This window comes from Dreissena polymorpha, chromosome 10 (assembly GCF_020536995.1).
Source record: "Dreissena polymorpha isolate Duluth1 chromosome 10, UMN_Dpol_1.0, whole genome shotgun sequence".
In the NCBI taxonomy this organism is placed as follows: domain Eukaryota; kingdom Metazoa; phylum Mollusca; class Bivalvia; order Myida; family Dreissenidae; genus Dreissena; species Dreissena polymorpha.
Window position 1 is genome coordinate 78208685 of NC_068364.1, and position 17277 is coordinate 78225961.

Consider the following 17277-nt stretch of genomic DNA (forward strand, 5'->3'; position numbering starts at 1 on the left):
GCAACAATATATTGTTTTAACTAATAGATATATTAGCGCATACAGGTTTAAACGGTGCAGAATGTCCGTAATGAAACCGAACTGTGTTTTCAGATTGATGACAATCCAACAATAGTTTATTAAAGGGGCCTTTTCACAGATGTTGGCATGTTTTGAAGTTTGTCATTAAATGCTTTATATTGATAAATGTAAACATTAATTTTTTAAAGCTCCAGTAAAAAATCTAAAATAAAATTTCAAAAAGGAAAAAAAAGTAGCCCTAAGCAGGGCTCGAACCAGTGACCCCCGGATTCATGAAATAAAAACGCATCAGCCGACTGAGCTATCCTGCCCAGCATACATAGCGTGCGTATTTTATACGTTATATAAGCAATCTTCGTAGTTTCACAAATTTAAACGACAACAACAGAACTCTCCAAATAATTCAATCGTTTCGCGTTGCAACGCTTGATAATTTTTAGGTTTTTAAATCGTCAAAAGATGCACATAATGGCTATATTAGACCATGGCAAATGTTCAGTAATACAAATGTCATAACTAAACCGAAAATTTGCGAATCTGAAACATTTTTTTTCAATTTGGTCAATTTACCAAACCGTGAAAAGATCCTTTTAACTACATAGCTAAAGCATTGGTACTCATGTTTATCTCTGCATCAGTTTTGAAGTAGACGTGCCAAATAAGAATGAACCAAAAGGCATATACTATTTCTATTAAGACTATCGGAATGTTCAAAGTCTCATGTTTTAAGGTTTACGCTTTAAAGCTGTGTTCTTGTAAACAATGTTGTTGTTGTATAATGAACAGTATTTAACTGGTGTACACTATAAAATCTAATGATAACGATGTCAATGCTATTACGGTTAACTGAAGACTTCTAGTGTAAGTAGTGGTAATGACTGTTGCATAATATATATAATTTGTTTTGACTTTCCGATTGTATGCACCTCATCTGAACTAGAGCGTGTCCATTTTATACATAATACATTACATATCTTTGCGGTCGATTACCACTGATATGATGAAAGGTATTCTATGACTACGTTGAGCAACAACACAGGTTAAACGGACGAGTCATATTGATCGAATACTGTGAACTGTTTCTGAGATGTAAGAAACATTTAAACTAGCCGCTTTAACATAAGTAATGGACAGTAATATAAAGCTTATCAGAATGTTTTACTACAGAACACATTCCTGAAATCAATGATTCGCGATTATCAAGTAAATTAGAAACACGTTTACAGTATGAAATTAAATGTGTTGTTAACAATATATTTTGTGTTGCTCTTTTTGCATATAGTTTTTTATAAAGGGACATATAGTCTTACATGTATGCATATAGTTTAAAGTTAAATACAATAGCTTTATCTGATCTTGTTGAAATTTACTAGCCAATATATGTGAAGTTGTCGATTGTTGTTCAAATAACATGCTATTGCCGAGTTACTGTTATCGAGAGTAATCTTATCATGCATTGTCTGTACTATTATGGCATGCATAAAGATATTACAGTGTACCCCGCCTTTTAGAACAGCAAAACACTTGATCTTAAATTGCATATGTTGTGCGTTCATATAGTACTACCCAATATACTTTTTAATTATCATGTTGATTTTGGGGACTGGGCTTATGTATATAAACTCATGATAAGCCAAAGTAATTCTTAAAATGTATGTAAACGGGTTGATCATATTCTTCATCTAACAAGTCATATTGTGCTGCATATTCATTTTAGGAATATTGTGAAAGAGATCGCTGATTAATATTGACGTTCTATCTGATATGCCGACTGGTTTTTGTTTGGATATTTGTTCTTTCCCGTGCGATCGCATGTGAATGCAGTCACATACAAGCTTTTTCGCATAGGAACATTCTTTACTATAATTTCTTATTTTTTAACAATTTATTGTAAGGACGATTTGTGTACGGGTCAATATTTAAACTTTTCCGTTCAAAATGCGACACCAACATGCAGCGCAATTTGCCTCATACATGGTACAGTATAAGACAAATTTCAAGTAATGCGCATAAACTGTTATGGACCTAAATACTATTATAAAGATATCGTCAGCAATAACAACTTTGAGTTTGATTAAAAGCAATAATTATAATGTTTTCATGACTGATTTAGACAACTTAAAAATCTAATTATTGGTATATGTTTTATATGACAACGAAATAGTAACTGTATGTTTTTATAAATGAAAACGTTGTTAAAACAAAGAACCATAGCTATGGCATACACCTAGCTTTACATTGTGATCCTTGAATATTACTGCAGACATTTTCTATAAAACAGATAATAGGACATATGGTAATAAAATATACGACGCACTGTCGCACGCGTATTCATATTTACAAATCGACTGTATATGTTATCATTGGACGAGATATTATTTTCAAAGCTTAAATGTGAACGTATTGCCAGTTGCTGCTGTGTATTGAATACACAGGTCTAAATAATGAATGAGGTAATTTAATAACTTGTCTAAAACAAAAAACGCATTTGCATTTTTTGTTTGTGGATATTGCTTTAGTATTACCATTGCGGTGTTGTAATTGTTCAATATTACTGAAACGTATGTATAAATCGAATATTTACTGTTGAAATGCAGTGAACATATTGGTAACCCTGATTAAGCTTTACAGTCTGACTGGCGTTCTGTTCATGTTGTACCTGTTGTTATAAACATATGACGTCTTCGCAGTACACCACTATGCAAATTTCCATTTACGAAATCGTTGCTCATGGATCTATAACTATCTAAATAAAAACGAAATCAGTCAACTTTCAAATGTTTAGTAGAAATAAATCGACAATTATCGAAAAGTATATAACACTTCACATCGATGGTCATGTATTGCTGTAGCATATTCTGCACGCGTTTGTTTTACACTCACGTTTTTCATTGTTCTGGCGGAACACTGTGATCCGTGAATTATAAAGCATCTGCGAAACAACAGTTTCTTTATTTATTGGACGTATTTGCAACCATGTAATTAGACAATTGCTTTGTTACTTAGCTGTTAAATTCATCCGGCTTTCATGACAGCAAATTCTTTCCGCATACATGTTGTACAGCATACCTTTGTCCTAAAAGCAGCCCAATTATATACAGTAATATGTTTTTGAAAACCAATAGTATTAGTTTAAAAAAGATACTTTGGCAGTTACTCGTCTGAATAAAATTCAATAATAATGAAGTTCTGTTGTCGCAACCATCTGACAAAAAGTGTATACGGATTAAAACAACGTGTGAGTGTAAGTTTTCTGAGTAATTTCAGGGCCATCGATCTACATTGCATTTAGTCACGTAAGACAAGGCACTATTTTGAGTGTCGGAAATTCGATAGGTGACAGAAACAGCGATGCAATATTTGTCCTTAACTGATCCCTATGATTCAAATCAGTTTCGACTGTCTTGGATATTGTTTAAATGTAAATGAGTATTATAATGTACTATTTCGTAGGTGAAATTCCTGGTGCAACAGAAGAAGTAAGCGTGGTGGTGCATCATGTACACAGCAGAACTTTACAGTACTGTTGCCTACTATATTTCTGTCATTGTGCACTTTAATTCATTCGACAAGTTTTAAACAGGTTTGCACGGCAACAATTGTGTTGTGATATTTTAATTTAATAATAATGATCGACTTCCTTAATGACATCGTGCTCCGCAAGTAACGTTTTTAAATAACAATTTTGTTCTAGTTTCATATTGATATCGACAAGATCACTAAAACATGAAACTGCCCTGGGAATACAGTCGATAATCCTGATTAATAATTCAGCTACGTCATAAAATATATATCGTTTTATGGAGTATCGCGGACTCATGGCAATCCTGATACACCAGATACTATTCAATTCATAATTAAATTAATTCTTCTTTGTTCGATTTCAAACGAAACCTTCGCAATTATGGTTACAAGAAACAAACATTTTTGAATTTGTTCGGATAATACGATACAATAGAGTTGTAAATGTCATTTTTATTATATTTTGTATTATCTGCAATGGTTTGTTGCATGCAGTGGCTAGTTGTTGTTTCTTTTTGTGTATAACCCAGTGTTTTCAAGTACTGTGTTCGTAAGTAACTTCCCAAAATCGTGTGAAACATAAAAATTAATAAATATATGCCAATCGATAAATAAGATGAGACGTGATTTCACTGCGTTAAACAATAGCGTATGAAAGCATTTGTCGACACCACTTTCCGTTCTAACATAACAATTACAGTGGTGGGATGTGTATGCCAAGTGGTTCGACGCATAATCCCAAGAAACAAGGTTTCTCATGAGAACCTAGGTTCTCAGAATGAGATCCCAAATGAAATCCTGGGTTCTCATGAGAACCTACATTATCAGAGAGAACGACGCGAAAAGCTGTCGAGATCATAGGTTCTTGTGAAAACCTTGGATATCAAACGAGAACTTAAGTTCTCAGAATGAGAACCTAGGTTCTCATGAAAACCTAGTTTTTCATGAGATCCTAAGTTCTATGTGTTTATAAGAACCTAGGTTCTCATGAAAAACCTAGTTTCTCATGAGAACCTAGGTTCTCTAGCGTTAACCTTAGTTTTGAAATTAGAACTTAGTTTCTCATGAGAACCTAGGTTCTCACGAAAAACCTGGTTTCTTGGGATTTCATAAACCTAGTTTCCAATGAGAACCTTAGTTCTCATGAGAACTTAAGTTCTCGTGAGAAACCTGGTTTCTTGGGATTTTATGAACCTTGGTTCTCATGAGAAACCTGGTTTCTTGGGATTTCATAAACCTAGTTTCTCATGAGAACCTAAGTTCTCATGAAAACCTAGATTATCATGAAAACATAGATTCTCATGAGAAACCTTGTTTCTTGGGATTTTATATACCTAGTTTCTCATGAAAACCTAGGTTCTCATGAAAAACCTACTTTCTTGGGATTATGCGTCGAACCGCTTGCCATAATTAACCTCCAGTTGTCTCCCATTGCTTGTTACACGCTGGCGGCATATGTGTAGAATGATAAGAAATAGACGTGAAACAGTGAATATTACTCCCCAGGAACATTTTTTTAACAATGTTCAGACATTGCTCAGAAATATTCAACGAAACTTGTAGGAAACTTCTCAAAGATTGAAATTAGTAAAGCAATCGGTCGACATTGGTCTGAACACGTTAATAAAAAATAAAACTGTCTATGAAATACATCTTTTATTGTAAATATTATTTTGAGACTTAAAATTGAACAAATTCATATCAATCGTTACATAATTCATTGTTACAGCATTAAATAAGTTTCAGATATTCAGTTCCCTTTTTGGGCCTCAAACGACTGTTCGGTACAGTGTTTTTTTCTAAGTATGTCTGTAGTATAGTAAGTTATCATTATGGTATAAATATAAGTTAAATCTCTATTGATACTGTGTAATATTGTCTTATTCAATCGTAAGATATCGGCCCACACTGCAAGAAAAACTTATGCACAAAATCTTTGCAAACATATTTCAATAACTTGAGATATCTGCAAAAATAAAGTTCTTAACGGTGAGTTTGCATAATGTGGAGCCCATGTTATCATATGTGAACCCCATTGATACTGCGCCCTGAATAATATGTGTCCTGTATTCCAAACGAGCAAGTTTACGCCGTCCGACGCGTAATTCTGGAAACCTAGGTTCTCATTGGAACCTATGGTTCCCAAATGAAAACCACGGATTTAGTATTAAAGACGCGTAATTATTAAAACCTAGGTTCTCATGAGAACCTATGGTTCTCAAATGAAAACCACGGATATGGCGAGCAGTTCGACGCATAATCCCAAGAAACTATGTTTTTCATGAGAACCTAGGTTCTCATTCTGAGAACCTATGTTCTCATGAGAACTTGGGTTTTCAAATGAGAATCTAGGTTTATCAAAACGACTCTAAGCAGCAAGAAAAAAACGCAATCTATTTATCGTTATACTTGATTCATCATCACTGTGATAAATAGATTGCGTTTTTTTCTTGCTTCTTAGAGTCGTTTTGATAAATTGCTATGGAAGTGAGGTGCAAACATATTATTTATTTTCACTAAACCACCCGACCCTTTTTTTTTGCCGATCATAAAGTTTGTTTAATTCCAAGTAAAGTTATTCAGCATGTTTGCCTAACTCGATTATATTCGATAAATTAATATATACTTATTTAGTTTGCCTTCCTTCGATCAAGTTTGCAAATTAAATTATGTTAAACAACGATTTGGAAGGTATATGTGTGCCTGTTCATATTGTAACTAAAGCGGGAAATAACACGTTGAATAAAAACAGTTGTTACAAAAAGCAATGTTTAGAAGACATAGCAATAGTTATTTCGCGATTTAAGTTGAAACACATTTTATGTGCAACTTGATTCCGAAATACCTTTAGCCCAGTCAATCTACACTTTGACCCAAAACACATTGCAAAATCAATTTTGAATGCTTACACATCTTGCTAAAAGCAATAATTTAATCATATAAATAGTCTAGAAAAATCCATGTGCAGTAAAGTTCTAAAGAATATCATTTTATTTTAATAATTCAAAAAGATAATTTGTAACCTGTCTCGACTGCCATTGATCTAAAAACAAATAGCATCATGCAGTCAAGCAATACGCGGTGGGTTTCGATTATTTCACAAAAGCTACAAAAACACAACATTGGATATAATGGACACATTAGAATAATAAAGGTTAGTGAAGCAATACCATTTGTAATATATAACTTAACGCATACAGGTTTCATCGGTGCGGAATGTCCGTAAATGAAAAATAAACTAGGTTTTAAGATTGATGACAATCCAACAAAAGTTTATAAAAGCATGTCTCTTCTCACAATACCATATTCAATTATTTATTGTGAGTCATTTGTTATAATTCTTTTTTTTACATTTGATTCTATTCTTCTTTTGATTTACAAAGCTTTTCTTCTCTATTAAACAAATGCTTCCCGTAGGGAAAACAAGACAAAACTGACTTTATACTATCATATTAATAGTTTGTGCGAATTTGTAAATATATATGTTTTATTATCTCATTCAATAATGTCCAGTGACTAATTTGTAACATCTATTTAGACGATTGAAAAAATGCAGCAAAGCTTACAGAAAAAGGATGCAGTTAGATAAACGAATCAAGCAAAATACGAACTAATACCATATTGCAACACCCGATCATGTGGAATGCAGAAAAAGTATCGTAATCCAAATATTATATAAGAAATAAAAACCAAAAGGAACAACATCAGACGCCTTTCTGTTAAATATTGAGGCTGACGTTACCTTAAAATCTATAGTGAATTCCCATCTAGACAGAACGTTTTGTGCAAGAGTAGAAGATGCGATGAAAGTACAAAAAAAAAATTGCAATTAGTTTTAAGAAAAAGTCAGCAAGCTATAACGCTTGGAGCTTTTCAGCACAGCAAGATTTAACATGCCCTTAAAAGAGTTGATCAACAGTTGCTGTTTTAAGACTTTCTAGTGTAGCTAAGATATTTTTAGAAGAAACCCCGAGTACATGTTCATATGAGCAGTGCAGTGCTTTATCTCCTTTATTTGATACATAGGGGATTATAAGGAATGCGAGAAATCAAAACAAGCTCATATTATATGGGTTTTTGGAGATAGTAGTTCTGAACTGTTGAACCAAAGAAGACCATGATTGTACTAGATGATGGGTCCCTTCTTTACTTTGTTCATTGGAAAAGGGGTATAACATTCTCAGAAATATGCTTATCATAATCAACTATATATCTGCAAACTATGTAAGAGCTTAATAGTTGTTGATTGTAACTATTCCGGTCGAAATAAACAAGAGAATAAACATCTAAGACGTACGAATATTGTATCTGGTACACACGTATATTTTACACGTGTAAATCCGTTCTCTTCAAAGAAAGAAAAAATCATTGCAAATCCAGTAAACAACCCAATTGTTTGTTCAAGCTTACTTGGGGGTTAAAGGAAACTGATTGCAGTGGTGTTTACGTAGAAGCTGATGCAGACGTTTTGATAGTTCTTGCTGCTCTCGAAATTGCGAAAGAAACACATGTTGTCGTTTTTGCGAATATACTGATATTTTAGTACTGTTTCAATATCACATGCAGACGTTCATTACTAAAGTTAATTTCAGTTTAGCCATACAACAGAGAACATTAAAGGGGCTTATGATATGGGACATACGAACATTACCGCTTTGTCTTAGGCTGTGTCGCATGCTTTTTATTATACACGCAATATATGGTGCGATATAAGATCATACTGATTTGGCATTAGCAAAGCAGCATCACTGAACGATTTTATGTCAGCTGAACGGGTCCCTGAACTCGTAATTGTACATTACACAAAAAGAAGTTGATTATAGTGGGGAAACAAGTTTGGTATTACGTTATAATTGGTTACCGACTGAGGATTTGGACATGCTTCGATTTACATTATTCACAAGAAAGGTAATAATAAGTACATCGCATGTTTTAGTGCTAGCTTTGACATCAACCTCTGCCGCTACCAAATATCATAGTATGCTGTGATTTTACCAGTTGTTCGAACAACATTCATATGCATAAACTCGAATTCGGATTCGGAACAGTTTTTGTTCAATTTCATGTATACTACATAATTTTAAACTAAATAATTGGTACTCATGCTTATCTCCGGATCAGTTTTGAAGTAGACATGACAAGTAAAAATGACCTGAAAAGCATACACAATTTTTATGAAGACTTTTAACATAGTTTGGATATGTGGTGTTCACAGTCTTGTTTTAATAGTTTACGCTTCGAAGCTGTATTCTTGTAAACAATGTTGTTGTTGTATAGTCAACAGTGTTTGTGTAGATAGATTGACTTCTGTCATTTTTCGGTCAATTAATATTTACTGTTGTACACTATAAAAAAGGATGATACCTTTATTACATCCAGAAGTGTAATACTATTCCAAATAAGACTGAATGTAAAACTTCTTTAAAAATAAACTAAATAAATACATGGTCTTTGCAGTAGGTGTCCATAAAGGTAAAAAATCGAGCGTTCTGATAATGCATATTTGTTGTATGAGTTACACTAGCAAGTTAATACTCCAGCTTGACTATTTGAATAGTCTATGGCAGTAGGGTTATTACAGATAAAATAATCAGTTGTATTAATAGCATAACATATGCTTATCATTCGTTTTACGAGAATCTCTACGATATTGTTTTTACCAACTCAGAAAAAGCAACAAAATAAAACTAATAAGCAGACATTGTCTATGTTTTTTTTTCCGTAGAACTTGTCAGGAAAAGGACATGGTTGGAAAGTAATTCATATCAGTTTAAATACTTATATAAATAATTAAACGATATGTTATCTTTCAATTTTAAATAACCTCGGTGTTAACGAATTTGTATTAGCTGTAGTTGTTATCAAATGTTAGTGTTTGTCGATTCCGACTCAATGTAAAAAATCTCTTAAAACAATCATGACAATGTCGACCTCATAATGAGTTGAAATTGATAACGTAATCAGTTGTTTAAAACCTTAAATTATAAGCCTAACATTCCGAAATCTGATCAGTAAAGTATTTCTTAAATTAACTTAACACAATATCAATAAGATACATGAAGCGTTTTGAAAGTTGTGTAGTAACATTTGTTGATTAATTTCTGAAAATGCAACCAAACCAAGATTGATATTTTTAAGAAGATTAAAAATAAAATCTGAATTGAGTATTATATATTGCGAGTTTAATTTTGTCATCTGATTTAACAGTTAATGACATTTTGAGTTACCACGAACGAGATAGAATTATTATGACCCCTTTCTTTAGTGACATTTAAGCTCTGCGACCTTAATACCTGATTAGATCATTGTGATGGAATCAATTAAGTTGGCATTGATACCAGTTGCCGAGCCACTGGGGAATGTTAATAATTCGAAGCATCTGCTCATAACCAGACACTGGTAATACAAAATGGCGTTTTATTATATTAACTTGATTATATTAAATGTCAGGCAATCGAAAGCTAGAGTTAAGGCTACGGTTTCATTTCAGATGCACACGTTGCATTTGCGTGTATCGTTAGGTTTGTGCACTTGTTTGCTAGAACACATTCACACAGTATATACGATTCTGTAAATGAACGAAGAGCTGTAGATAAAATAAAAAGTTTAACATTTATGTAACATTATTGCAGATATTTAAAATGTTCATGTATGGCGCTTAATTGTTTCTTATCTTAAATTTAATGTTTTGAAAATTATAAATGGTGTACATATAGTGCTGTTAAATTTCATACGTCATAACTGCATTTTCACAAGTGTAATTAAAAGAATGAATGAATGAAATGTGCCATATAAACGGTCCTGCTATGCAATAAATTACATGGTTCGGCTTTATATTCTATACGTATGCGGTATGAATTCTGAGAGAAAATGCAAATGCTTTAAGCTGGACATATATTTTTAAAACACCTACGTGTTCGATATACCTGAGTGACACGGTAAATAGTAAAAACAAATTAGAAACGTTTTTAATTGTGAAATAGTGTTTTCAAATACAAGTGTTAATAACGATTTGAAATGCATCAAATACAACTACAATCTAAACGCTACAATGGCGCAGCCATCAACAAACTGCCGTTTCGAGATTCGAACGGCTGCAATGGCGCAGGCAAAATCAAACAGCAGAACCGGCAGAAGCCGAGTTCATCAAGATTGACAAGTCAAAAGAGAAATGTGTATCTAAAACAGTTTCGGGAGCAACAGTTTTACATAATTAGAAATAAATATACAAAGGAGGAGGTCGATCTCGACGTAAGTAATATATCAATGAGGCTACGTTTTATGCTTAACTACCATTCTTAACAGGTTCCCTCACGTTTATAGTTTGGTTCGATCATGAATGTTATGTATGTTGTCAAAAATTAGATGCGCTGTAATAATGAAGCACACACAGAGGTCATTCTAATAGAATGTGGATATGTTATATAAACATTATTTTTTTATTCATTATTTGGGGTTTCATATGTTTTCTTAAAGTTGTTTTCCTGTGCATATTGAATATATTCAAATGTACTTCAATTGCAAGACACAAGCCAATTATAAGTTGTTTGTAATATTCCCCATTCCACATAATCATTCATCAGGTTCATGCACCATAAATAAGAGGTATAACTTGATTGTAGTATTTCAACTAATATGATAGGCGCAACGATGGCATTTCCATTTTATATCAGCTTTTTAAAATGTATATTTATGTATATTGATTTATTACTCCAGAACTGTGTTAATCTTTCAAAACATAAATCATAATTTCATTGAACTCCGCAAATATATATATATATATATATATATATCTCTCTCTCTCTCTCTCTCTCTCTCTCTCTCTCTCTATATATATATATATATATATATATATATATATATATATATATATATATATATATATATATATATATATATATATATCTATATATATATATATCTATATATATATATATATATATATATATATATCTATATATATATATATATATATATATATATATATATATATAATTCCATCATGACGACATGATTATGTTCACATTGATAACGCCTTCCATAACTGTTGGTTCCAGCCGTTAATTCAGGAAATTAATTTGTGGTTTATGTTGACATTATACCAGCATTTGTTTTATATTGCGATGATGTAGTGTGCTTGCACTTATAAAAAGGTGATATATTTCGTCAATGAATTGCGGCGGTAAAATTTCAAAATCACTGGTGCCATACATTAAGAGGGTCCATTACTGTCCCTTGATAACAAAAGACTAGTTAATTGGCATGTGACAAACAGGCCCCACCTCCTGCAGTGATTCTCAAGTGTGTTCCCGCATTCGTACCACGATTTTTCGCAACTGCGATTGATCGCGAATATGTATTACACACAATCGGATATTGACTGGCGCATTTAAAAAAAATTCAAAATCAGAAATCGGCGAATTTAAGTGCTGACGAAATTGTCATTTTTATAAAAATGACGAAATTTTGTGCTGTCGAAAATAAATGGTTTCACAGTATATCTAATAACATATCTCTTACTAACCCATTAGATACTTGTTTACCAACGTAAACCAATGTATGATAGTATATTTGAGATTGTAATATGTGTATCAAACACTGGTTTCCAATCAAAGCAGAGTAATCATTAGCGGTTTGAGTTCTGTATCGCGAACGTTAAATATTACGTCTTGGCATAAATAATTTAAAGAACGAGTATGCGTTGCGTACTGCTTGTAAGTACCATAGAGAGTATTGAAATATATCGTTCGTAAAAGTAAATATTTGTAAAGAATGATGAAGTAGTATATTAAAACGTGTATGGTTTTAAAGTACCGGTTATGTATTATTGTACATCATTTATCATCAACAACAACAACAACAACAACATTTATTAGCTTTTAAGCATAAAATTGCTTTTTAGCCAAATGTATAATATGCACGTGTAAAGACATGGATGATAATAATTATGAGAATAAGGTAATAATTATGAAAACTATGCAATGGAAGAAGTTAACAAATATTTTACTGATTTATAACCTAAGATATGTTCCTTTAACATTGATAATGACAATTGGTAATAAAATCATGTGACACAAATATTTTACTGATTTATAACATAAGATACGACATAAATATTTTACTGATTTATAACATAAGATATGTTCCTTTAACATCGATAATGACAGTTGGTAATAAAATCATGTGACACAAATATTTTACTGATTTATAACATAAGATATGTTCCTTTAACATCGATAATGACAGTTGGTAATAAAATCATGTGACACAGAATACATTATTTTGCGAAATTATTTTCACTTTAACATCGATACGTATCAGTGCTCATCGAATTCTGAGAGAAAAAATTAGTCTACGTAGATTAATTAATGTGTCTCTAAATTGTTCCGTAAACAATTCGCATTATATATGTATTTTGAAAGATTAATGATTTCTTTTTTATTTTGTGTTCCCATTAACATATCAAACTTATTTAATGTTGGCCATGCTTGATAATATGACTTTAAATATTTTTTTTCTTATATCTTTGTATAATGGACAAATTAATAAGAAATGGTATTCACTTTCTACAACATTAAGATTACAAAATTTACATTTTCTGTTATCACGTGCAATATTGTGGTATCGACCTCGTTCTATTTCTAATCTGTGTGATGATAGGCGGAATTGAGTTAGTGCTATTTTAAATTTCTTCGTTGTAATGATATCCAGGTATGGTTCGGTATTAAACGTGTTCTTCGTGCGGCAGTATGTGTTTAGTCTTGACGAATTAATGATTTCACTGTACCAGTGCTGTTTATAGTGATCAAATAATCGTTGTTTAATAAGATTATAAGTGTATGTTTGTTCAGATTTTTCTGTCAGGGTTTCTTGTTCATTCCATACATAAGTTAAACCTAGCTGCTCGAGTATTGATTTGATTTGATAAGCCCAATTTCTATTGTTGTATGTTATGTTTTGTTCTGCGTCATTGAACATGAATGAGTATGTTATTTTTATGGGATTATCATTTGTACATGATATTAATATAAACCAATATTTAAATATGTGTAATTTACGTATCACTGATAAAGGGTATCGTCCTAATTCGCCATACAGTGCTGATAGATTTGTTGATTTGTTGACACAAAGGATTTTTCTTAAAAAATTTGTATGTATAATTTCTAATTCTTTTCCTGAATCATGTCCCCAGATTTCCGCAGAGTAATGAAGAACGGGGGTTACTAATTTATCAAAAAGGTTTAATTTTTCTTTAGTAGGGAATTCATATTGGTTTACAACAGAAAAAAGGCGATGAAGTGCTCTGTTACCGTGTTCTGATATTGATTTTATTGTTTTATACCAGTTTCCGTTTTTAAATAAAGTTACACCAAGATATTTGAATGATGCGACTATTTCCAACGGTTCACCATATAAAGTGAAGTTGAAACTTGTTTGTCGGTTACTTTTTTCAAAAATAACAACTTTTGTTTTACTAATGTTTATTTTTAATTTGTATGTATTACAATAGTTTTCAATGTCATTTAACATTAGTTGGGCTGATGTGGATGAAGTTGAAAATAGGACTTGGTCATCAGCATACGATAATAAAAAGAATTTTATATCGTCGATCGATATGATTCCTTCAATATTAGAATTAATATTTTCGATAATGTCATTAACGAACATCATGAATAGGATGCTTGAGCAAGGGTCTCCTTGTTTAACACCAGAGTATGAATTGATATATTCGGATATTTCATTGTTTAACCGGACGGCTGATTTCACCGACGAATACATCGCTTTGAGTGCAGAAATCATTTTAGTGCTTATTTGTTCGGTGATTAACTTTTGCCATAGTAGTGAACGATTTATACTGTCATAACATTTAGCATAATCAATGAAAATGCAATATAATTTTTGACCAGAGTTTAACACTTTGTTGATTATACTGTTCAGTATAAAGATACAGTCGACTGTGCTCTTTCCCTTTTGGTAACCAAATTGACAGTCAGATATAATTTTGTTTTCATCACACCATTTAGTCATTCTGTTTAAAAGTACCTGAGAATATATCTTTGATAAAATATTATTTAATGTTATTCCACGGTAATTTTTGGTATCGCTCGGATCTCCGCCTTTAAATATTGGTGTGATGTAACCCACTCCCCAGCTTTCAGGATATTGTGCAGTATCAAATATTGTATTGAATATGGTTTTGAGGTACGGTTTAATAGAATTGTATGTTGTTTTAATTATTTCAGCTGAAATATCATCAGGTCCACTAGATTTGCCATTGTTTTGTTTGAAAACTGCTTGATATATTTCCGACTCTGTAATTGGTGAATCGAGTTGTTCAATTACGGTTTGTGGTGTATTTAAATTATGTTCGTTTATTTCATTATCTATGCTGTCACTTGGTTCGTTTCCGATTAAGTCATTAAAGTGATTGAACATTTCGTTAATTTTAGGTTGATTTGTATTTTTATTATTAGGTTTATAGCATTTTTTGAGTGTTTTCCAAAACGTTCTTGGTTGTGTTTTTGCAATGTTATATAACCTCGTGCTTTCATTCATTTTGTATCTATATTTTGCTTTTCTTCGAATTACATTATAATTTGTTCTGTAATGTACAAATTGTTGTCTATTTGGGTTGGACTTATTCTTATTAAAGTTGTTTTTTGCGTTACGGAAATTGCATTTTGCAGTTCTACAAGTATTATCAAACCATTCTGGCGGTTTTTGATGCGGCTTTTTATTGTTATTAATCGTAAACACTTTTCCAAATGTCTGAACGCTATTTTCGTGTAAAAATTGTGTAAGAATATTAATTTGATTATTAACATTAGTTTCAGTAAAAATTGTATTTAATACTTGTATATTTTCATCTATTAACAAGTTAAATTCTTGTGATTTGTCATTATCAAATATTATTTTTAATTCTTGTTGTTTTGTTTCCTTTTTGTTGTTTTGTAAGTTAATATTATTTACTGTAAGAAAACTAAAATAGAGCCCAGCATGATCCGAGAATTCAGTCCAATCAAGTATTTCAAATTCATAAATGACATTCCGATGGAATGTGTCGTGGTGTGTTAGTAAATAATCGGTTACGCTAAGACCACGTGTTGAGGTGAAAGTGTAATTTCCTGTTCTATCTCCGGGCATACGACCGTTAGCTATGATATGGTTGGTTGATTTGCACATGGAGATTAAAGCTCGGCCTTGAAAGTCAATTACATGATCTTCATTCATTCGCTTCGGAATGTGTCCAAAATTTAGTTCACTTGAATTTGTATTAACGTTGTTATAATCATCTAAATGTTTATCGTATTATAATATATCGGATAATAAGCCAGTTCTTGAATTAAAATCTCCTACGATAAAAGTGTATCCTAAGGTGCAATATTGTTCTATGTTATTTTCAATTTCTTCGAAAAAATCAAAATCTACATCTTTTAAGACTTTTGAACTAGGTGGTGGAATGTAAGTACAACAAATGTAAATTTATCATGGATATTCCGAGGTTAACATCGATTCTACTATCTTTGCTTAATACAATTAAACGCATTGTTTAGGCTTCTGTGGTTTGCATTTGAACATAAGGACTTTTGTATAGCGTTATACTTTAAAATGATATTACACAAGGTGAAATAACAATTTGCATTTCAATTGCGTGTGTTCGATGATGTTAGCTTCTGTTTTACTAGTACTAAACTGGTTTGATCTTCTTTTATGATCACTGTAGTTAAACGGCGAAATAACATTGTACCTGTATTATAGTTAATTTAATATGTAGTTGTATTACGTTATAATATATTCAATTGTTAACTTACCTTATTTAAAAGACCGTATGTAGCGGATAGGAAGTCTACGCTCTTGATGGAAACTTATACGCATGTATATGGTTACTAATGCAGTCATATGAAACTTGTTAATATTTGTGCTAACTGACAAGTTTCAGTCGTATAATGAAACATGTTTGATTATTTATAATCATCAATAAAAATGAGCACAAATAAGGCAATTCTTAAAAACCATTACATCTATAATTTAAAAAGTCATAAAGCGTGTTCTGCTTTTAACATAGGAATTATATCCCGCAAATGGCGGCGGGATTCTTTTTTGCGGTATCCTGTTCGTGCATCCGTTCTTCTCTCCCTCCGTCTGTTCGTCCTTACAGCCTTCCATCTGTCCATCCTTTCGTCCGTCCGGAAAATTGTGTATCCGGAGCCATTCCTCTGAATAGCTCGGGATGATTGAATTGAAACTTGGTATGACAGGAAACATGCGCTTACGTATACATAGATGCGAGAATGATGCACGGCAAATGCCGTCATAATCAATGCGAAAATAAGGGATTAATTGTATGGCTCCTTTTGACTAAATAAGCCCACTTTCGCGTCCGTAGCCACATGTTGGGAATGTTTGGGCAGATTAACTGCACAGAAGTTTACGAGTTAATATGGATAAGAGGATAATGCACGTCAAATTGTGACGCAAACCATTCATCAATAATTTAGTTATGGCCCAGTTTACTTGAAAAGACTCTTTTATCCAGGTTGTTTTGTTTTGTTTTTCGCTGTATCTCAAATAGCATATGAGCCACAGCCATAAGGCTTACAACAGTTGTTCTCAATCATTTGGGGCTGAGTCAAATGACAAAGACAAGGGCAAGACCACATATTAAGGTCTCCGATAAGATATCGTATCATTCATAGTTAACCCATACCTACTTTGCATCAACGTATTTTCGAA